Genomic DNA, 23,437 nt, shown 5'->3' with positions numbered 1-23,437 from the left:
CAGAAAGTCAATCTGAGAACATTACCTGAACTGTGAGGATTTTTTTTCCAGTCCAATAGTGAGTGAGTGCAAGTGCTCGACAGTTAAGCCAGAAAGAACAAGAGCAGAAGTCCCTAAAACTCTTTGAAATGACCATTCCCAGTTCCCTTCTATGCTGGGGCCCCTAATTAAGGAGTAACTTCTGAGAGTAGTTTAAAAATTGATCAGGATAGGACTAATGGAGGAGAAAGAAAGAGAAGATCCAGGTAAAAGTATGGAAGAGAAACAGAGTCATGATAAGTCAAAAAGTACAATACCATATACTTTTTAAAATTATTTTATTGAAGTCATATTGGTTTAAACATCATATAATTTCAGGTGGACATTATTCTATACCAGTTTCTGTATAGGTTTCATGGTGCTCACCACCAATAGTCTAGTTTTTATCCATCACCATACATATGTGCTCCTTTACCCCTTTTGCCCACCTCCCCGCCCCATTTCCCCTCTGGTAACCACTAATCTGTTCTCTTTGTCCATGTGTCTGTTTATCTTCCACATATGAGTGAAATCATGTGGTATTTGTCTGTCTCTATCTAGCTTATTTCACTTAGCATAATACTCTCAAGGTCCACCCATGTTCTTGCAAATGGGACATTTTGTCTTTTTTATGGCTGAGTAGTATTCCATTGTATATATATACCACATCTTCTTTATCCATTCGTCAGTTGTTTGGGCACTTGTGTTGTTTCCACATCTTGGCTGTTGTGAATAATGTTGCAATGAACATAGGGATGCATAAATCTCTTTCTATTGTTGATGTCATGTTCTTTGGATAAATACCCAGTAGTGGCGGAGCTAGATCATATGGTATTTCTATTTTAAATTTTTTGAGAAATCTCCATACTGTTTTCCATAATGGCTGCACTAGTTTGCATTCCCACCAGCAGTGTATGACGGTTCCCTTTTCTTCACATCCTCTCCAACATTTGTTATTTTTTGTCTTGGTAATTATAGCCATTCTGACAGGTAAAAGGTGATATCTTATTGTAGTTTTGATTTGCATTTCCTTAATAATTAGTGATGTTGAACATCTTTTCATGTGCCTGTTGGCCGTCTGAATATCTTCTTTGGAAAAATGTCTGTTCATATCCTCTGACCATTTTTTGATGGGGTTGTTTGCTTTTTGTTGCTGAGGTATATGAGTTCTTTATATATTTTGGAAATTAAGTCCTTGTCGGATACATGATTTGCAAATATTTTCTCCAAGTTCACATCATATTTTAAATACTGCACCAAAACAACAGAGGAGGGAGCACTATAGATTTAGAAAAACTCCTGAACCACAGTTCCTTATAAAAATTGAGGAAAACTAATATTTCATAGAAGTGAACACTGCAAAATGATCAGGGTTCTATCCCAGGAAAAATTATTATGAGGACAAAAAAGAGAGAGTAAAGAGGAGAGTAGCATCACACGGATAATGCTAGGTCTCCAGATGAAATGTTTACAAAATAGATAAAAATAAAATCTACTTCAGAACAAACCAAAGGATATAAGGAAATTTCATATAATAAATGAAATAACATAAATTAAAAAAGAGAAACTCAGAAATGAGTTGTTATAACTCACAAAAGAATGAGAAATGCAACAAATCAAACTAGAAGAATTATAACAGCAAATAAATACGACTGATACTGCCTCAAGAAAAATACGTGAAAGGGGTGACAATTTTAAAAATAAAAAAAATAAAAAAATCTTAAAAAGATTTGAGTGAAATTTTCAAAGGTTAATAAAATCCAATATACAGACAATAGACATCACTAAGAAAGAAAAGCAAATCAGGAGAAGAGAACTAATACTAAATATGTAATTCAAAAACACTTTTCTGAAAGTAAAAATAAAAAGGATTTGAAACTACCTATTGAGGAACACTGTATATCTGAGATCATTGACCCAGAATGACCATTTTTAAGGCATATCCTAATACAATTACTGGACTTTAAGTGAAAAGAATTATTTGGGCATCTAGGTAAAAAAATCAAGTGATATAAAAGAGAATGAAAATTATAATAATATCGGATTTTCAATGACAACTCTTTTAGCCAGCAGGAAATGAACTAACATATTTAATATACTTCAGAAAATAGTATTTGAGCCAAGGATTTTCAAGTTCAAAGGACACAAAATAACTTTCAATTTACTAGAGACAAAAACAAACTAATCAATGTGCAGGAATGTAATAACTCAATTGGATAATAGTATTTACAGAACTAAAATGTCTAGAACAATATTGACATAAAGTTGGGTAGTAAGCATTAAATATATGGTTACTTATGGAACTAAGTATGACTGACAATGGAGATATAGTGCAATTATAAAAAATGTGGGAAAAATAAAAAGCATATTAAAAACTATTTTAGTCATCAAATCAATATTAATAATGCTATATTGTTATTTTGAGACTGTTGTGTTTGCAATGTGCTGTAATGCAAATTAATTCTTATGAGATATTCTAATTCTGTCACCTCCTGGGTCTTTGAGGACTAAGATTCTTGCTGTGGAAGAAAGGAGATACAGATGCAACAGAGAACAGATTAAGCAACAAAACCCTGTAGGTCTGATTCTAACAGAAAATATCAGTAAAAATACATGAAGCATTTTATTTTAAAAAGTTCTATATGCATGTCTCCCAGCTCTTGTGACACAAACAGCCTGGCTAATCCAAGTCCAAGGAGCATCTTTGTTATCCATATTATAGCCTTGTAATATAATTAGCTTCTAACAGAAACCAGTTTCTTGAATAAATGGGTGATTCCAGGTTTGGGGCAGTCATCGAAGGAGCCTAAAATATCTTTTTATAAATATAGAAAGAAAGCAATGAAAAGTAAATATGTTATGATAAAAGGATTTAGCATACTTAAAAAGTTTACTGTGGGCTAAAATGGGATAATTTGAGCTTCAGTAAGGATAATAATTGCAATGAGTTAAACCCAAGAAATATGTTTATATTCATGAGTTTATACTGACATTAAAATAATTATTTATTTTTAACAGTTATAGTAAACCTATTCATTAAAACAAAACCTGGTAAATAAAGAAAATGAATCACTCATTTTGTCTTTCCTATATGAACTTTATAACCAGGAAAACAAGTAATAGACGAAGTAGGGGTGTCTCTTTATAATAGTATTCCAACTAAATATGAAAAATAAATGAAAAACTTAGAATATCATCATTTTTCAATCCCCAATGAATCTAGGCATTGGATGACAATGATTTATAATGTGATGCACAAAAAGGGGAAAACTAGATGTCATGGGACTCCTGATATGAGAAAACACCACGATCTACAGTCCTGCTAAAGAGAAAAAACCCGGGTCTGATGGAGCCTCTGGATCCAGCTGCCAGATTTCAGGAGATACAAAGGACACAGGAACCTGTTGAGCTGCCCCAAGAGTTTGCAATTGGCTAGTGGAAGTCTACAGGTCAAACGTCTCAAGTTCTTCAACAGAAGAGTAAGGAAAAGAAAGCAGTAGAGGGAAAGACTATGGACTAAAGAGACTAAACAGAGATAGAAAATTTTAAAAAATGGTCAGGTCTGGGTCCAGCTCATTGACGTAGTGGTTAAGTTTTGCGTGCTCTGCTTCAGCAGCCTGGGTTTGCGGGTTTGGATCCTGGGCGTGGACCTACACCACTTGTCAGCCATGATCTGGTGGCAACCCACATATAAAATAGAGGAAGATTGGCAACAGATGTTAGCTTAGGGAGAATCTTCCTCAGGAAAAAAAAAATGGTCAGGACTAAACTATATTGTCTAGGGACACACACTTGGGTGATACCATTATGAAATGGGGATGGTGGTTTCTTCTGGAGGAAGAGAGGTGCTTATGATTGGATGGGATAGATGGAGGAGTAGGCAAAGTTCTGTTCTCTGACTTGGGCTGTGATAATAACAGCCTTCATTGTATAATAATTCATTAAACTTTTGTATTAGTTTTGTTATTGATTTCTATAGATGTGTTCTATTTTATAATGTTTAAAAGAATGAAGCTGCACAGGTGAGGCTAGTGTCAGTCGTCCGTTTCACTAGGTAACCATGCAGGTGTTCATCTCATGGGTTATGACCTGGGCTGCTTACTGGCTCAGTTGCTTTCCCAGCTGTTGCATGTTCTGACCCTCTCTGAATTGGTGCCATACTTTGTGTGTGTGTGTGTGTGGGAGGGGTGGCGGGTGAGTGAGAGGTGGAGTAACTGCTGTGAATCACTCATCTAATACCTCCGTGGCCCACCACCTCTTGGGGTCATCCAGCGAACCAAGCTCAGGCCAACACATGCCCTTCCCCACTCAACCTATGAGAGGCAAAATAATTCCCCACTTGGGCTAGCCCCATGGCCTTGGGGTTAAGTCCAGTGTGATCTGCTTTGGCAGCCTGGGTTCACTTCCTGAGTGTGGACTTACACCGATTATTGGCAGCCATGCTGTGGCAGCGACCCACATACAAAATAGAGGAAGATTGTCATAAATGTTAGCTCAGGGTGAATCTTCCTCAGCAAAATAATAATAATAATAATAATAATAATAATAATAATAATAAATTCCCCACTCTCTCAGGGTTTTAGGGCTTTTACTTATTCTGACTCAATTTGTGTGGCCAGGAGGATTTTGTGTGTGTGTGTGTGTGTGTTCGTGTGCATTAGTTCTCATCTATGTCTCAGTTCTTCAGTTCCTCACATAAAACAAAAGCCCTCCCTTGCCTTTGCTGATGTGATAATTAATTAGCTAGACCATACCAAAAAGGGCTGGTTGAAAGATTCTCAAGAATAATAACTCAGACATAGTTTAAATTGCTTTCTCCTGAGTTTCCTAGCACCTCAATAACACAAGCACTGTAAAAACTTACGAATAAAGATGCAAATGAAAGAGTGAAGAGACCCCCCCAATGCCTCCCTAATTTCTCACTGAGGCTCTCCCTATGTTCATTGTTAATTAAAATCCATAGAGAGACAGTTTCACCCAGATCAGGGCAGGTAAAGAACCATAGGCTCATTGATTTCTAGACCATTAAGCTGGTCTAGACACCTTAACACTCAAAGGTGTACCTATTATCATAAGTCAATTTCCTACTGTGGCCAAGGTGTATATTTCTGTGTTCTCAGTCCTTCCAAATCATCGCCCCGTGGTACAAGCACCATTTGATACTACTACAGAGCGTTGTTATCCACATGCCATTATAATGGAACGAATTTTAATTATTTCCTCAGATATCGCTGCTATTAAATGGATGAGACAGAAGGCACGCCCAGTGCTATTCTACCTTCAAAGTGCTTGACCTTTCTTTTCTGAACCTTCCTGTCAGAATATCTTCATTTCCATTCCACCTGCTTAGATTTCACGCATCCTCTAAGTCCTAGCTCAAGAAGTCTTTTTCAGTTCTTGTAGTACATTCAAGCTTCTTCTTTCTCTGAGCTCCTATTGTGTTTTAGAAAACACCACCCAGTTCATCACTCATTGTTTTCAAGTAGTGTTATTGCCGGATTCTCAACTACACGCCTGCTTCCTTATGGGCAGGTAGACAGTATTCTTAAAGACAGAAACAGGTTTTCCTGCTATTTTCTATAGGGTTTGACACTGTGATTCACACAAATGAGAATTTTAAATAATTGTGGAAGGAGTGAGTACATTTTACTCCTTTCCTGTCCACTGTAGACTTAAACAATTAGATGCCTAAATGATTAAGGCAGTTATTAATCTATCCATTCAACCTATTAAAATATTAGCCTTTCTCCTCTTTCTAACTCCCACTAGTGTTTATAATGTGCAAGTCACAACTCTCAACACTCTGCATATATTCTCTCAACCAATATTCAAAACAATGCTAAGGAATTGTTATCATTATCTTGATTTACAGAGAAAGAAACTGATGCCCAGAGAGAGTAACTAACGAGGAAGTAGGAAGAGAAGAAATCAGTAGGCTTGAGATGTCAGATAAAAAATGGACAGAGGGGGCTGGCCCAGTGGCACAGCAGTTAAGTGCGTGTACTCTGCTTTGGCGGCCTGGGATTCACAGGTTCGGATCCCAGGCGCGCACCAAAGCACCGCTCATCAAACCAGACTGTGGCAGAGTCCCACACATAAAGTAGAGGAAGATGGGCACAGATGTTAGCCCAGGGCCAATCTCCCTCAGCAATAAAGAGGAAGATTGGCATCAGACGTTAGCTCAGGGCTGATCTTCTTCACACACACAAAAAAAAATATGACAGAGCTGTGAGACTGTTAACTTACATGTGACAAAAATGAATTCACACGCAAATCCTCATTGCGACCACATTCACACGTCGGTGAGGTATACAATTTCATGGGTAGTAATTCCAATTTGAAGAAATGAATAGAAAAAAGTAGTGGTAGATTTTAACTTCTGTTACAAAAACATAAATTGTGTCTAAAATACAACTTTCTAGTATCTCTTCCCTTTGGTAAATAGCTGCATTGTCAACACTCTCCCGTCAAATTTAAGACTGCTTTTAATGTAAGTCACTATAATGATTTGTTTTGAATGAAAGAATGATAACATTCATTTATAAATTTGGAAATATTCTTTTTTGTTTTTTGTGTTTATTTAAATTTTTTTAATTAATTTATTTTTTATTGAGGTAACATTGGTTTATAACATTATATAAATTTCAGGTGTACATCATTATATTTCGATTTCTGTGTAGACTACATCAGGCTCACCACCCAAAGGCTAATTAAAATCCGTCACAGTACACATGTGCCCTTTTACTCCTTTCACTCTCCCCCATTCCACCTTCCTCTCTGGAAACCACCATTCTAATCTCTGTATCTATGTGTTTGTTTGTTGTTGTTGTTTTTATCTTCCACTTATGGATGAAATCATAAGGTATTTTACTTTCTCCATCTGACTTTTTTCACTTAGTGTAATACCATCAAGGTCCATCCATGTTGTCACGAATGGCAGGATTTTATCCTTTTTATGGCTCAGTAGTATTCCATTGTATATATATATACCACTTCTTCTTTATCCATTCATTCATTGATGGGCACTTAGGTTGTTTTCAAGTCTTGGCTATTTTGAATAATGCTGCAATGAACATAGGGGTGCAAATACCTTTTCAAATTACTGTTTTTGTGTTCTTTTGATAAATACCTAGATGTGGAATATCTGGATCATACAGTAGTTCTATTCTTAATGTTTTGAGAAATCTCCATACTGTTTTCCGTAGTAGTGGCACCAGTTTACATTCCCACCAGCAGTGTATGGGGGTTCCCTTTTCTCCACATCCTCTCCATACTTGTTGTTTCTTGTCTTTTTAATAAGTGCCATTCTGACAGGCCTGAGGTGATATCTCATTGTGGTTTTGATTTGCATTTTCCTAATAATTAGTGATGTTGAACATCTTTTCATGTGCCTGTTGGCCATCTGTATATCTTCTTTGGAAAAATGTCTGTTCAGATCCTTTGCCCATTTTTTAATTGAGTTGTTTGTTTTTTGTTGTTGAGTTGTAAGAGTTCTTTATATATTTTGGATATAACCCTTATCAGATATATGATTTGCAAATATTTTCTCCCATACTATAGGTTGCCTTTTGATTTTGTTGATGGTTTTCTTTGCTGTGCAGAAGCTTTTTAGTTTGGTGTGGTTCCACTTGTTTATTTTGCTTTTGGTGTCAATTCTAAAATCAAATCTTGTTTTTTTATCCATTCAGCCGATCTATGTATTTTGATTGGAGATTTTAATCCATTTATATTTAAATTAATTATTGATCTGTATGGACTTACTATTGCCATTTTGTTAGTTGTTTTCTGGTTGTTTTATACTTGCTTTGTTTCATTCTTCATCTCTTACTTTCTTCCTTTATGATATGATCATTTTTCTATAGTAGTACACTTTGGTTCCATTCTCTTTATCTTTTGTGTATCTATATATGTTTTTACTTTGTGGTTACCATGAGGCTTACATTAAACCATCTTATATTCATTAACAGTCTATTTTATACTGGTGATAACTTAATTTTGAATGCATACAAAAGGTCTACATTTTTACATTCCTTCCCCTACATTTTACAATTTTGGTGTTACAATCTGCATCTTTTTGTATTGTGTATCCATTAACAAATTATAGTTATAGTTATTTATATATGTAATTGTAGTTATAGTTATTTTTATTTATTTATTTATTTTTTGTGAGGGAGATCATCCCTAAGCTAACATCTGATGCCAAGCCTCCTCTGTTTGCTGAGGAAGATTGGCCCTGAGCTAACATCTGTGCCCATCTTCCTCTACTTTATATGGGATGTCACCACAGCATGGCTTGACAAGTGGTGCATCATTGCGTACCCGGGATCCAACCCGCGAACCCCGGGCTGCCACAGCGGAGCATGTGCACTTAACCACTGCGCCACTGGGCCAGCTCTATAGTTATTTTTAACACCATTCTCTTTTAACCTTCATACCAGAGTTATAAGTGATTTACTCACCATCACTACAATATTTGAGTATTCTGAATTTAACTAAATATTTACCTTTACCAGTGAGTTTTATATTTCATTGTTACTGATTAGTGTCCTTTTGTTTCAGTTTAAAGAACTCTGTTTGTCATTTCTTACAAGACCGCTCTAGAGACGATGAACTCTTTTAGCTTTTGTTTGTGTTGAAAACTCTTTATCTCTCCTTCTAATCCGAAGGACAACTTTGCTGGGTAGAGTATTCTTGGTAGGAAGTTTTTATCTTTCAGCACTTTGAATATGTTATCCCACTGCTATCTGGTCTGCAAAGTTTCTGCTGAAAAATCTGCTGCTTGTCCTAAGGGGTTTCTCTTGTATGTAACAAGTTGCTTTTCTCTTGCTGCTTTTAAGATTCTCTCCTTGTCTTTAACTTTTGACAATTAATTATAATATGTATCAGTATAGATCTCTTTGGATTCATCTTATTTGATGCTCTCTGGGCCTCATGGATCTGGATGTCTGTTTCTTTCCTCAGGTTAGGAAACTTTCAGCCATTATTTCTTGAAATAAGCTTTCTGTTCCTGTCTCTCTGCTCCTTCTTGGACCCCTATAATACGTATATTGGTCTGTTTGATGGTGCACAAGAAATCCCTTAAGCTATTTTCACTCTTTTCCATTTCTTTTTGGCCTTCTGATTGGATGAATTTCACTACCCTGTGTTTGAGTTCATGGATCCATTCTTCCAATTGCTGTTGGTCCAATAGTTTGCTGTTGGTCTCTTTTATTTGAATTTTTTAGTTCAGTTATTGTATTCTTTAGCTCTAGGATTTCTGTTCAGTACTTTATTATGTTTTCTACTTTTTTGTTGAAATTCTCACTTTGTTCCTGCATTGCTGTGCTGAATCAGTGTGCATCTTTATGACAGTTATTTTGAACTCTCTGTGGGGTAAATTAGTTATCTCCATTTTATTAAGATTGATTTCTGCAGATTTAGCTTTTCTTTTGTTTGGAACATATTTTCCTCTTTCTTCATTTTTTTTAACTCTCTGTGTTGTTTTCTGCACATTAGATAAAACAGCCACCTTTCCCAGTCTTGACAGACTGGTCTCATATAGGAGAAGAACCTCTTTAGTCACTCTGGCCCAAGCTCCTGGTTGTCCATATCCTCACCAAGAATGATTCCAACTCTTCAACTACTTTCTGAATAGCCATACTTTGTGATAACTAATTCTTACAGGGATAAACAATTTAACTTAAAACAATATGAAATATGTAGCAGAGATATGATGTAGATATGATATTAATAAAATATGCATTATGGACAGACAATTTTAATATTTTGGGGATCTACGATATTAGTTTCAGAAATAACTGCTATGTACCAGAAATCCTCAAATTTACAGGACTCCCCCTATTCCATGGAAAAATGTAATAAGAAAAACATTGAAATATGATACTTTAAAGTGGAAGAATTCTGAACATTCTAAATGTTAATAAAGTACTTTAAAGCATAGATTCATTATTTAAAACATTTTAAATATATTAAAGAATTTGAGAAAATATTTAAATTTCAAGTACACCTGGTGATTTTAGGGAAAGTCATCAGGGTTGGCACCTTAAAGTGATTTTTCAAGATGCACATTCAAGTCACTTTTCCTCTCAGAACTTAACGCTTATATTACCGGAAAATTGCTTTCAGAAATTACCTTTAGGTATCATTTTCTTAGTGTACCTTTGCCAGAATTGTGTTTCTATGGAAAAGTATGCTACAGATAATATCCCCACCACACATTGACAGAAATTTTTAATAATCAAGTTTTATCATGAACTTAAAAACAAGCTTGTATTTTTCTCACCAACAGGGAAACAGTCATTTTTATAATTGTTTTGCCTGTGGACCTGTACTAGCAAGAAATACATAAATTCATAAAGAATGTTTAGAAATTGTGTTTCTATGAAAGCTATTTCCGTTCTTCTTTACAGAAAAATACACACATCTTGAATCTCAGAAAGAGAGGAATAGTAAACAAAAACTGTGCAGCTTCCACAAAGTTTTATCATAAACCACAAAGCATATTTTTCCTGTAATAGAAAAAATATGTAATATTCTATATGCCACATTATTTCTGTAAATACGAGAAAATATTTACCAAATAAAGTGTGACATTAGTATTTGATTAGCTATCAGTAACTGTCAGAAAGGAAAGTATAGCTTTTGGTTTCTTAATCAAAACTTTGTTTCATTTTCTATATGCCTCTATGGGCTTCAGTAGCTTGTTAAACATGATTATGTCATTCTGTCAAAAATTCTGACAACACACCATAGAACATTTTTCAAAAGATTTTTTGTACTGAAAGTTTAATAGAGCTTATTTAAGAACTCCTTATTAGATTCCTTCTTCCTTTGAGAAAGAAATGGAATGAACTAGCATTTCATTTGTCTCCCTTAACGGTTTCAAGATCATTGAGAGTAGAATGTAATCTGAGAAAAGTTTTTAAAGAATTTTTGGGTCTTTTTGTAGCTGGACATATTGAATATTGTAAAGCAAAGAAGCTATTGAAATGCTCAGATACACCGTATCTAGTCTATTTCTCTAACCTGAAACTAAGGAAGTAAAATGCATACTCAATTCAGTAATCTTACCTTCAATACTACTTGTCATAGGTATATCTAAATCTAATGATAGTGATCTGAATACTTTAATGCCTTTTATATTCTTTATAGTATGCAGGGTAATAAAACTATCAAAAGTAATAATTAAAACATTGCAAGGGGAAACATATAAACATCACTCAATATGAGTATGAAATAAATTTTCAATAGAGAAATTTTTAAAAATTAGAAGTGGAAAATGGAGGAAGAAAGCAGGATGCAGAGTGACAATAAAGAAAAAAACACAAGTAATGGAGATATATAAAGAAATTATAAGGGATAAACATGCTAGCAAGGTAAAATTATGTTATAACCAGCGTCAGATTTATGAATTGGTTGAAGTGGATATGGTTTCAGGGATACTGAGCAAGAAAAAATATCAATATAAAAATTAATGCATCAGTGTTTCTAAGTGATGTATGGAACCCAAATGGAAAAGTTTGTTCTGTGCAAGATAGCTCTACAGTGCTCGTATCATATTATATTATGGATTCATTTTCCCACTGAGCTGTAAGCTACCTGAGTGATGGTAGATAGAACTGATGTCTTAATTACATTTGTTTCCCCAATGCCTATTACAGACTTCGATGCCTAGTAGGGATTCAATGCCTTTTTATTGAAATTAATGGAAAAAACCCTAAAAGGAATACCATACTTTTTATCTTTGTGATATTTGATCTTGTTAGTACTCCTACTAAGCAGAAATACTTTTCGGCTAATAGGAAACAACAGAAGATTTAATAATTCATATACTTGGTAGCTGTTTGTGTGGTGCTTTTATTATCTATCCTGGTTAGCTAGAGGTAAAAAAAAACTTAATTGGGCTTCAGAGACCTTAGATACAGTGCCGTCTTTCCCGCTTGTGTTTTCTGCAATCCACAAGAAAACCACTACATTTTTCATTTTTCTTTTTACTTCCAAAATTTTGTGTTTCTGTAAAAGATTGAAAAAATCTTCAGGGCAAATGTAGAGTTTCATATTTTCTATGATTATTAGCTTCATTTTTTCAGTTGAAACCAGTTAATAAGTTCAAATTCCAGTAATATTAAGAAAGTGTAAAAAGGCAATAAATAAGTCATTCAGCACACGTATATATTAAAAAGTCACTAGTGTCTGGTCCAATAGATACCAAACATCGTACCTGTGCTTAGTCCCAGATTTGTGCATCTCTGATGCCATTTCGTAATCACCAAAAGATACAATGCCTGCTGCCAACAGAAATGATAAAGGCTTGAAGAGCTGCAGGTGACCAAGGAAAGAGCCAAGTATAGCGAGCAAATCACAATTTGATTATCCGTGCATCAATAATTGTTGTCATTTATCTGAAAGCGAGAACTCTGATTATGAAATGAAATTCTCCAACACTACGCACCCTGTGATGCATGTAACCCCCTGAAGAGAGCTCAAGGTTCTACCACCACTCCACCACTTTGTGGTTCACCATCAACACGGGGATTAGAGATTATGTTGGGTCAATATCAAGCCTATTGGGCTGCACTGGTGAAGGTTTGAAGTGTCGTGAGAAAGAATTGTAGCATTCAAGCCAAGGTTGAGTCGTCTCTTCTGTTGTTTCTGTTTCTATTTCAAAGCTGATCAGTGGTTGGTTTTGACATGGTTTGGCAGTAAGTTAAGGTGGAGGGATTAAGATTTATCAGATAAATTCTTTTCTAGAAATAGCTAATGAATTGTAGGGAGCCTCCAGCACATCAATACTCCAGAAGTTCCCACGTGGAATTACCAGGGTCCCACAGTATTGAGAATAACTTCACTAGTGGGAGCAAAGAAGGCTCATATAGGGCCATGAAACTATATGAATACTACAGTGTTTCATTTTAATCCCTTTGTCATTTTTTAGTATACGGTTTTAAGTTATTTTCTCGGTGGTTGCCCTGGATATTAAAATTACCATCTTAATTTAAACAATCTAGTTTAAATCAATAACATTTTATTTTAGTTGTATACAAAAATTGTGCTAGTATATATTCTATTATAGTCCTCATTCTTTGTTCTGCTGTTGTCATATAAATTATATCTTTATTCATTGTGTGCCCATCAACACAGATTTATAATTTTTAGGTTATGCATTTTTCTTTTAAATCAGATAGAAGAAAAAATAAGAATTGCAAACAGAAAAATATAGTTATATTGTCTTCTATATGTACTTATGTTTTTATCTTTACTGGTGCTATTTACTTCTTCATGTGTATTTCCTTGGAGAAAATGTTTTCCAGACTGGGTGACACTGAGTCAGGTGCTTAAGACTATATCTTTCAAGTGGGAATCTTCCAGGAAACCACTGGCAAGTAAAATAATGACAGTTTTCTGAAAATGAGGCTCTGAAGGAGCTCCAACCCTGTTCTGCCCCCGTTGGCAGCTGTCAGGCTGCTGGATTTCACTGTGATTATAAACTGCTCGTTTTCAAGATTCTCACAGGGCTGGGGAGGGGAATGGGTATTAGGCTGTCAAAATACCACAAAGCTTGCTGTTGCTACCAAGATTTAGCCATTTTCCTTTAATTAATCTTTCCTGAATCCTTGCAAGCTTTTGATTAATTTCTAGAGTTGTGAAAAAGTTGATTCTAACAATTTTGGCCAATTTCATCCTTGCTTTCATGGAGAAAAGGATTTTTGGAGGTCCTCACTCTGCCATTTTTGCTGACATCTTGTTGAATTATTTATTTTTAGTGTGGAAAAAAAATCTGGTGCATTCTATACTATTGGTATTTATTTATGTATTCTTCATTTACTCGACATTATTCTGTGCTCGTAAGCTTGAGAGGATAACAAAGTAGGTTAAGCAAAAATTGAAATATGAAACAGAGTAGTGAGAACATTTTTGGCTTTGAATTTGGCATAACTTTTAAGTAAACATAATAGAAATGTTTTGGCCATTTCAGAGGTTTGGAGGCATTGTAGTCAATATTTATTCTTGTAGACACTGGGAGATTTAACTCCTAACTTCATTGGTCCTGGATAGTTATATAGTATTAGTACAGATTTTGAAGTAGCTCCACGCGGGGGAGGGTAGAATTTTTCTGACTGATATTGCTTGGATCTTCTTCAAGGAAAGTAACAGCTCTGCTGATTAATGAGTCAAGTCCAGTGTGTCCTCAGAGATTATCAACTTTGCCTCACAGGGTAGCTCTTAAAAACGAACAGCGCCCAGATGCTAGCCAAAGAGATTATAATTCACTTAGTCTCAGATGGGGCCTTGACATTGTTATATTTAAAATTCTTATAAGAAACTAATACTATTGATAGAAATGGTGTCAGAGAAATAAAAAGGTCTCTCCAAGGACTGCCTACATCTTCCCCAACATACAAACAGTTAAAAGAATGTTGATAATCGCAGATCAAGACTGTTTCTTGGGCTTTGGTATTGAGCATAAATCATCAGTGCCCTTTTAAAGGCCTAGGATAAATAAATTGGACCATATTATCATAGATTTTAGGGAGAACCTCTTCCCACCTTTTTTGGTGTATTCTTATTCCCTTTCTTGAAGTTCAAATAGTAACACTAAATAATAATATGTAGATTTTTGCTTAGGAGAAGATGCAGAAATGGAGGCTATGTAACATGTTCTAGTTCTTAGATCTACATGTGCCTTGGCAAGACAAATTTTTATAGCTTCACGTGGTCCAACCAAGATCATCAGGGCTAAAATGTTTTCAACCTCACTTCAGCAAGTAACCACTAAGTGTGTCTTTGCTTGGCCACATATTCTGTCCATTTATATTCCTCAGTGACCTTGTGAAACTATGTATGCACAGCAGCATTGTGTTGCTCAGGATCCTGGGACTGGCCATCTCTCAAGTTTTCTTACTGAAGATTTCCGCTGGAATGAAAATGAAAAGGCTGAACTTTCCACAAAAATTCTAGACTGAACATAATGCTCTGTAAGTGACTATTCTATGAGGAAATGGCTTTGGATATATATGTCAATTCTCTATAGCCCAAGACCATGACGGACACACCTGAGGTTAAAGTTAGGCTTATTGACTCATTATAACAAGGGATACTGCACACCATGGGGAATGGAGGAATGTCTCAGAGGCTAGAAAAACATATTTTAGGATTTAGGTTTCTGTTAGGCGATTTTGGGGAGTGTGCAAAGAAGTAGGACTTTGCTCTGAATTGGATGTTGTCAGGAAGCAGAGACAATTCTATGACTGAGTCTTTTAATAATTCTTTAGAATTTGGGAAAAAAAATCAAGTGAAGCTAACGCTTCTACTGATTTTTTTAAGCAACAGTCACTTATATTATCCAGAATAGGGGGCGTGGTTGGTCATTTTTGGGGTTTGTACAATATTCTTTTTTTCTATGTGTTCAGATATGATTATGACAAAGTGGTCTTCTTTGTGCCTTGATTCATCAGAATCACAGATTGCCCTTGTCTGATGTTGGTGCTCTGTGAAATGTTTATGTTTAACAGGAGAGAAGCACAACCATCTGTGTCAGGACAGCTTGTAGCAACACCAAGAGCTGGTAGTACCGCGCTAATTCCCAGATGTCACAGGCTTCTCTTCTCTTTCTAATATAATTTGTAACCAAGTATGTCCCCAAGACTAAGTTTATCTTCGTCAGATGTTGATATGTCTTTTAGCATCTTCTTTCCCTATGGCATTTATTATGTCCACATTGCGTGTGTGAGGCAAGCTCCCTATCATTAACACAGATGAGGGGCCGGCCCCGTGGCTTAGCGGTTAAGTGCGTGCACTCCGCTACTGGACGCCCGGGTTCGGATCCTGGGCAGGTACCGAGGCACCGCTTCTCTGGCCATGCTGAGGTCGCATCCCACATACAGCAACTAGAAGGATGTGCAACTATGACATACAACTATCTACTGGGGCTTTGGGGAAAAAAATAGAGGAGGATTGGCCATAGATGTTAGCTCAGAGCCGGTCTTCCTCAGCAAAAAGAGGAGGATTAGCGTGGATGTTAGCTCAGGGCTGATCTTCCTCACAAAAACAAAAAAAAAACAAACAAACCAAAAAACCCCAACAAAAATAAACAAATAAATAAATAAATAAACAGATGAATCTTTTCTCTCATTATTGACACTTTAAATTCTGATTAATGAGTTTTCTGTGTTCACAATGTTAAAACCCAATCTTGATAAAGATTTCTTTGTGCCAGACATGTTACCACACGATTTTTATCCCTCTCATCCTTAGTACCTGGCCAAATATAAACTTTTCTTGTTGTATATTCTATCTATTAACTCATTTTCATGTTGTCCAGATGCTTTGTTCTCTTCTCTGTGCTTTTCCTCAAAGACTTTTCACTTATACTCTTTTGTATAGTTAAACTCTTTTCTAGGTGTTTCTATAAAGTTAAATGTATCTTAACTGACTTAGGGCTCTCCTGTGAAGATATGGATTTCTCTTGCTGCCCTTTGAGTGAAAGGTGTTTTTGTCCCCATTTCTCAAATCTTTCCACATGTTTTGTACCCTCATTCCACAAAGCATGTTCTTGATTTCATACAGAATTCCAGCCTCATTAAGGATTGATCTTAGGAGAAAAATCTCTCTATTTTAGATAATCCTTTTAACATTTGCGTTTGGTTATGTAGGTGAAAGCATCAGGGTATAGCCTTAATGGAGTAGCATATAATAAAAAATGATGGCTAAACTTCTCTGTGGGTATATTAATAGATGTATCTGGTTGTTTGGGAAGGAGAGAAATTACAATTAATTAGGAGGGGAAAGAGGATGTCAGAGGAAATAGAAATATAACAATAACATCACAGATTTTGGAGCACAGGTTAGAAAGTCAACCTTCCTTTCTAGAAATAGCTAAGGGAATTTTAACAGTAGCCACTTCTGGGATTCAGTCTAAATTGTGTGTGTGTGTGTGTGCGCGCGCGCTATTATTCTTTCTCTACTCGATAACTTTGGTAAAATCAATTACACAAACAGTCTAGAATAGCCATAACTTGGAGTAAAGGACCTAGGGTTGCCAAAGTATAATTTTTATAAAGTTAAAAACATTCCTTTATATGAATATTTATTTGATGGGAGTCAATGCTTTCTTTAACTTATTAATGACAGAAACTGTAGGATAGTTAAGCTGGTTGAAATAGCTATTTGAGAAGTGAAGTTTCTACAGTCTTTCAGTCAAAAGGATACTGAAGTTAATTTATTAATAGATAAAAAAATGAATGAAATGAATGATATTCGCCAGGACAATAAAAATATAATTGTCAAGGTAATATTTTCTACTTGTCAGAAATCTACACGCTCAAGATTGAGCCTTAATCAATAAATATTTAATCGAATATTGGTATAGTCCTCTAGAAATGAAATAATTCTTTGGCAGACCTGTTAGAAAATGCTTCAGGACACAACTGAAAATGTATGCAGTTATCTTTTTTGTCTCTATTTCCAAGTTTGGATAATTCTTCATAATTGTCTTAAGTGTCCATTTGTTTAAGGTGACATCGTTTAAGGTGACATTCAGCACACTGAATCAAGGAGAGATGAGAGGTTCTAGAATTTTGTGGGAAAAAAAACCTGGAACCAAAGGTCACTAGGAAAATACACGAGGCTCTCCCACGCCCCATATTTACCCCAAAGAGTCATAAAGTATCAAGAGGAACATTTCCTACTATATGTCGTATATGGATTTACACAAAAATTTGTTTTTATTTCCAAGGACAGGTTGAGTTTAGTTGATATTTTAGATTTTATATTTATTAAAAACAAAAGAAAATGACTTAAAATTAATAATTTCCTCTATCAATGGTAACCTCTCTATAACAACCATAGTTAAAAAGCTAAATATAATACTTTTGGTTTGGGAATAAATAGTATAGAAATATATGTATATATTTAGGAATAAATAGTAGAGAAGAGTGTGTGTATACACACACACACATATAGGTATATATGTATATATATTTATATATATATATTTGCTTTTTAAGAAATGAAGCCAAGGGTTTTCTATAACTCATAATGAATATAAATCATATCTCACTCCAAATTTGAATAAATGAATACATGAAAGAGTAAAATATTAAACTAAATTATTGTTTTCTAGGAGAAATCTTTTAACTATATTTTTGGAATGGGACTTTGACAAAATAAAGCCTCAATTTGCATTTCTGTGAACTAATACAGGAGTTGGTAAACTGCTGTCAGAAGCCACTTTTTTCTTTTTTTTTTTTTTTGGAGGAAGACCAGCCCTGAGCTAACATCCAATGTCAATCCTCCTCTTCTTCTTTTTTTTTTTTTTCTGCTGAGGAAGACTGGCCCTGGGCTAACATCTGTGCCCATCTTCCTCTACTTTATATGGGACGCCGCCACAGCATGGCTTAACAAGCGGTGCATCGGTGCGCGCCTGGGATCCGAACCAGCGAACCCCGGGCTGCCACAGCGGAGTGTGCGCACTTAACCGCTTGTACCACCAGGCCAGCCCCCACTTTTTTTCTTTTAATGAAATATAATTGACATATAACGTTATATTAGTTTCAGGTGTATAACATAATGATCTGATATTTGTATAGATTGTGAAATGATCACACTAAGTCTAGTTAACATCCATCATCACACGTAGTTACAAATGTTTGTTTTCTTGTGATAAGAAATTTGAGCTTATACTTTCATAGCAACTTTCAAATACATAAGACAGTATTATTAACTACAGTCTCTATGCTGTACATTACATCCCCATCACTTATTTATTTTATAACTGGAAGTTTGTGACTTTTGGCCACTTTCACCCATTTTGCCCACCCCTCACTCCCTGCCTCTGGCAACCACCAATCTGAGCTTGTGTTTTTTAGATTCCACATATAAATGAGATCATACAGTATTTGTCTCTCTCTGTCTGACTTACCTCACTTAGCACAATGCCCTCAAAGTCCATCCATGTCGTTGCAAATGGCTAGATTTCCTTCTTTTTTATGGTTAAATAATATTTCATTGCACATATATACCACATTTTCTTTATCCATTTGTCCATCAACAAACTGATAGCCTATTTCTGAAAATAAAGTTTCATTGGAACACAGCTATGCACATTCATTTATGTATTGACAGTGGCTGCTTTTGCACTATAAAAGTGGAGTCAAGTAGTTGTAATGGAGAGACTATAAGGATAGCAAAGCCTAAAATATTTGCTCTCTGGTCCTTTACAGAAAAAGTTTGCCCATCTCTGATTTAATAGAATCCTGAATCAGAGACCAAGATATTACTTCTAGGTACACTGTAAATGGGTCCATTTAGCTAATACTTACGTAAAGATATATATGCTTAAAATTGACATCCAAGTGGTTTTAAGATACCTAAGAGATAGAAAAAAAAAAAAAAAGAGAAAATAATGAACTAAAATATATTGATGAGACATGAAATTTATTACGGATCACTTTAATTTAATTGGTTTGGTGGTTGTAATTCTTCAACGGTAAAGTTTATATTTAATAGGTAGATTTTAAGCTGGTCGTATAAATGAAATGTCTTCTTTTTTAATAGCATATAGGGAAAATTGATCTACTTAAAGTTTTATTTAAAAAGAACTCTACAGGCATTATATTTTCTATAATGTATAAATTTATTCATAATTCATACTTGAAATTTCAAGTCAATTTTTTGTTAAATATTGCCTCCCTTTACCTATATGTTTCTTATAATATTTTCTGCATTTTCCATCGTGTTTCCTTTCTGTACCTCACTGGAATTTTTCTACTGGTCTATCTTCCAGCACAATCTCTCTTTTTTCAGCAGTATCCAATACCCTGTTCAGCTCATCTATGGAGTTAGACATTGAAATTACATGTTTTAGAATTAACATTTTATTCTATTATTTTTAATATACATTTCAGTTCTCTGATAAAAGCGCTTCATTTTGTTATCTCTTCTCTTGAACATATTAATTAGAATTATCTTCATGTCCAATCTAGACAGCTCTAATATCTTGGGTCACCAGTTTTATTTTGTTCTGTGGTGTTTTGTTTTCATAGTCCTTTTGCTTGCCATTTCTGATTAAATATTGGATCTCACATTTGAAGAAGTATAGCAGTTTTCAGTTACAAAGAGGATTCATCTTATCTTCAAGCAACAAGAAGCCAAATTATTTTTTCCTTCCTTTCCTCTGGTTTATGCCACATTCTACAGCAATACTTGAGTCTTGCCATGATCCCGGCTTCCACCAAACAGCTCCTCCCTGCATAATTCCTCTTCCTGCTAGAAGTCAGCTTCACTGTTCTGAGTTCTCACTAGGTTCCTGTCTTTGTAAATATCAGCTCCTGTCTTTATCCTTCCAATTCTCCAGGTTGGACTATGTGCTTGCTGTTGTGGAGCCTCACTGCTCCCAGTTTTCTTTTTGTTATTCCATCACCCTTCTTTAAAATTCTCTCTGTTGACTCCCACCAAACAATAACCACGAGGAACACTCCCTTTAGTCAAAGTTGGGTTTCCTTTACTTTTTATTTAGTCAAAGCTTGGGTTTACTGGCTACAGCCAGGGGGAACACCCAGCAAAGGGAAGAATGGGCCATCTCAGAAAGATGGTGACAAGATGGATTCATTAATAGATTTGGGTTTGTATTAGGTGATTTGGGGAAGAATACAAGGAAGTAGAGCTCCTTTGCCTTGGAATGGGTGGTGCTATTGAAAAATGAGGTTAATTATATTTTTGGTTACCTTAATATATTTTTATGTAAGATGCACCCAGTACAGAATGAGTGTAAACCTGTAAGTTGTGAAGAAGCAGTGGCCACTCTTGTTTTCTGGGAGAGAGGTAACGGAGGCCATTTTTGTTGTTGCACCATATTCTTGTGTTTGTCTGTGCTCAGGTATGGCTGCAGAGTGGTTTCGTTTTGCACATTCTCAATTATAATCATTTTGTATTGGTGTTCTGTGAAATTCTTTATGTTCATTAGGGATGTATAATGGCCAGCTCCGAGTTGTTGGCTAAAAAGAATGCTTTTTTCTTTCTCTCCTCTATTGAAACATCTGGTGTAGGTTTTCTGTGGCTGATTGGACTCGAGCTGAAACAGCAGTTTTCATCAATACTTATATTTATAAAAAAAATTAATTAACTCATAATGTATACCTTGCTGTTAGCCTTAATCTACTCTTTTTCAAACCAGGTCATTACATCAGGATGATGAAAATTATAAAACTGACTGAGAGGATGATAGACTTTAAATGTCATATTTCAGCTAATTAAAAATCTGCAAGATGTTACATTGGGTTAAAAGTAGGGGATATGGCAAGGTTTTGACTTGTTTTGAGGATAATTTAATCTTCCAAAATATATAAGGTGGTGGGGAACGACAGGGAAATATTTCTAGGCACAAAATCTAATTAGCAAGAAAGAATGTGAGAAATGAAAGTGGTGGGATGTTTTGAAATGTCACTTGTTTTCTTGGGGTTTATGATGTCAGTGAGACATGGCTTCATAATCATACTCCTCTCTACCTTCATTCCTCCCTGAGAAGGTGAGATGTTGCTCTACCTGTATATTGCTACCTGCTCCGTCTTTGCCCTGGATACGATGTCTTCCAATACTCTCTGGGTCCTGGATTTATAAAATATACCTTTTTCTTATACTTAATAATTCTCTCACTCTCTAAAGCTCATCTCCCTGATATCTTTGTTTCATTTTTTTTTTTACCATCATGTCCCTCTAAACCCATTTTAGAAAACTAGGAATCATTCTTAATTCTTTTATTCTTCCCTACTGCCTTAGTTGAGCTTCTAAACAACTAAAGAACCATTCCTATATCTACATGCCCACTATCACAGCCTGAATTCAAAGCCATCTCATCTCTATATTTAATTATGAATTACATCAATATTTTAGACCTTTATAGAAAATAAGACATAACGAATCCTCTGTATCAAATGCTATCAGATCTAATGTCAAATCCTAAGATTTTTCCACAATTATGCCAGAGTGAGCCACAATAAAACACTACACATACAGTTGAGCCCCTCTGTACGGCTCTCCTCATTCTCATTCCTTTCCTCCATCTCTCCTTCCCCCAGTATTATCCCTCATGCAGACCTCTGATATAGATGCTAACTAGGCATTCTAGGCTCTAATCCTATTTACTTTATATTATTTATTCACATTGCAGACTGAGCTATCACAAACAAAATCTACCTAAGTCATATTCCTAGATCTGAAACTCTTCAACAGCTCCCTGACTTCTATAGTATGAAGTCTGAGTCCCTTGCCGTGGACTTTATTAGATCTGTGATGTTTCCCTTTGTTTTCACTATAATTCATGCTTTAGCACCGCCGAACTACATGGCATAAACCTAAAAACACACATTTAGTAAAATGCTATATAATGGTAATCAATAGGCAGTAGACTGGAAATTGTAACCACAAGGACTAACCACAGAGTTGTCATTAACAAGCTATGTGACATTCGGCAGATCATTTAATTTCTCTATGCCTCTATGTCTTATCTCTAAAATATGTCAGTTAAACACTAGCTGTCACAGAAGGCAAACACGTACACAGGGAGCATTTCTGAAAGAAATGTTAAATCCATTTAACCAATCAAATATTTAAGCAATAAAATACTTGAAACTTTAGTCTGCATTTTTATTTAGGAATAGAACTAATATTTGTAAGTTATGCTATCTAATTTAATTATCTGACCATTTAAAATATAGTTACATTACTACCAATTAATGAATGAGGAAACTTAGACTTAAAACATTGAGTTCAGGGGCCAGCCCAGAGGCATAGCGGTTAAGTTCACTCACTGTGCTTTGGTGGCCCAGCGTTGGCCAGTTCAGATCCTGCGCACAGACCTATGCACTGCTCCTCAAGCCATGCTGAGGCGGTGTCCCACATGGAGCAACTAGAAGGATGTACAACTATGACATACAACTATCTACTGGGGCTTTGGGGAGAGAAAAAAGGAAAAAAGGAGGAAGATGGGCAACAAGTGTTAGTTCAGGGCCAATCTTCCTCCAAAAAAAAAAAACCAACATTGAGTTCATTCATTTACTGAATCACTCAATCAGTATTTATTGAATATCTATTTTGTGCTGGAAAATCTTCTAGGGAATGAAGGGAAGGAAGACTATCCTCTACTCACTCTGGGTCCTTTCTGGCTGGGCTACAAATTAAATTGATTCATGAGACCGAAGAGCGGGAGAAAATCAAACAAAGCTTTATAACATGTATACATAGGAAAAACCAGGGAAACTGAGTTTCTAGGCAAAATGGCAGAGGTTCTCTTCTTAAATAGATTTAGGTAAAGACAAAGGAGGATGTTGGGGGGGGGAGTCAGTTATGGGCAATTTCCAGAAAAGCACAGTAAGGTTATTATGCAGCCTCGTCTTCTGCATTGATAAATTTCTAGAGATGACGT

Source organism: Ceratotherium simum, chromosome 36, assembly GCF_057802395.1.
Source record: "Ceratotherium simum simum isolate JZ-2026a chromosome 36, ASM5780239v1, whole genome shotgun sequence".
NCBI classification, from domain to species: Eukaryota; Metazoa; Chordata; class Mammalia; order Perissodactyla; family Rhinocerotidae; genus Ceratotherium; species Ceratotherium simum.
The sequence above is the reverse complement of the archived record's forward strand: the minus strand, read 5'-3'. Positions refer to the sequence as shown.